This window comes from Chlorocebus sabaeus, chromosome 8 (assembly GCF_047675955.1).
Source record: "Chlorocebus sabaeus isolate Y175 chromosome 8, mChlSab1.0.hap1, whole genome shotgun sequence".
Taxonomy (NCBI): Eukaryota; Metazoa; Chordata; class Mammalia; order Primates; family Cercopithecidae; genus Chlorocebus; species Chlorocebus sabaeus.
The window spans coordinates 137,403,029-137,404,694 of record NC_132911.1 but is presented as its reverse complement, the minus strand read 5'-3'; the positions used below and the strand labels follow the sequence as shown (position 1 = coordinate 137,404,694).

The 1,666-nt window shown below is 44.8% G+C and overlaps 1 non-coding gene across 1 annotated transcript; it reads left to right on the top strand.

Annotated features, from left to right (window-relative positions):
• Nucleotides 1–1,204: 1,204 nt before the first annotated feature.
• Nucleotides 1,205–1,332, top strand: LOC119624968 (small nucleolar RNA SNORA40). The gene has a single exon (XR_005241128.2). It is a non-coding gene; the product is annotated as a small nucleolar RNA SNORA40 (small nucleolar RNA).
• Nucleotides 1,333–1,666: the final 334 nt, after the last annotated feature.

The window sequence follows — 1,666 nt, the reverse complement described above, 5'->3', positions numbered from 1 at the left end:
ATGTGCTCTGTTCTCTTCCTGAATAATTCCTTTCTGTGGGAGGGAAATCAACTTAGAAATCTACTCTTCCAAGAAGCCTCCCCTGACCAATCCAGGTTTGACTAGGGACCTGTCTTCTGTGACTCAGAGCCCTCTGCCCTGATGGCATCCAGGAGCTCTTCCTGCTGTTTGAGGTCCCATCTCCCCCTCACTTGTCAGCTCACTTGTCATTCTCACATCCACATAGCACACTGGAATCGCCAAAGTCGTGTTTCAGGAGGGCATGAAAAAAAATGCATACTTTATAATATTTGAATATCCCAGAGCCTAAAACTGGAAGCATCCAAAGAGTAGACTCACTCAGGGTGGACGCTCTTATGGTCTACATTTTTGGTAATGATTATGTTGAATGGCTGAATTTGGTAAGGTACAATTACAAAATAGACTTCTTCGGATGCAGTCTGTCATCACTCCCCTCCCCACCCACGAGTGACAGCTCCAGCAGAAACCATGGCTTCGAGCTCCCCTTCAGGAACAACATCTGAGTCAGAGGGCAGCCTGACTGACTTGGCTCAATTTGCATGGGGTGGAAGTTTAAGTATTACTTAAGAGTCATGTTTCAGAGACTCCCCCATGAGTCACTGTTCTCCTCCTGTCTGTGCTGTAGGAAGATACCACCAGGGAACAGACCCTTCTGCCTTCCATGGGTGGGGCCTACACTTTTCTTCTGAATGTCAGGGTGTCAGGGCTTTTCCTTTTTTCTTTTTTTTTTTTTTTTTAGACAGTGTCTCGCTCTGTCACCCAGGCAGGAGTGCAGTGGCGCAATCTTGGCTCACTGCAACCTCCTCCTCCCAGGTTCAAACAATTCTCCTGCCTTAGCCTCCCAGGTAACGGGGATTACAGGTATGTGTCCACCACACCCAGCTAATTTTTGTATTTTTAGTAGAGACGGGGTTTCACCATGTTGGCCAGGCTGCTCTTGAACTCCTGACCTCAAGTGATTAGACTGCCTCAGCCTCCCAAAGTGCTGGGATTACAGGCGTGAGCCACTGTGCCCGGCCTGAATGTCAGAGTTCTCAGCAATCTCTGTTCTCCATACTGGGATTTCATCCAAATTCTAACACAGTAGAAAAATAGTATTTTGTTATCATAAATCATATTTTAGTAATTTTAGGAAAAAAAGACAGGAAATGTACTTTGATGAGTAACATTTAAATATGACTTCTGCACTTATGTATGTTTTTCTTTAACTTATGGACAAAGACTTACTGATAAGAGCAAAACACAAATCTTCTTTTGCAGCCCAGAACTCATTGTTCAGTATGAGTTTTAATACATATAAGAAGGGAAATTACGATACTTGACACAGTTAACTGGTGGGAGTATTGATAGCAATAAAGGTTGGTTCCAGGACAGGAACAGTGGCTCATGCCTGCAATCCCCACACTGAGGTGGGAGTTTTGCTTGAAGCCAGGAGTTCAAAAACAGCCTGGACAAGAAAGTAACAAGCACCTCAACTCCACAAAACTTTAAAAATTAGCTGGGTATTGGGGCAGTATAGTTGTAGCTACTCAGGAAAGGGAGACTGAGGCAAGAGGACTGAGCCCAGGAGTTGGAGGCTGCACAGAGCTTTGATGGCACCACTGTACTCAAGTCTGAGTAACAAAGACAGGTCCTGTCTCTTAAT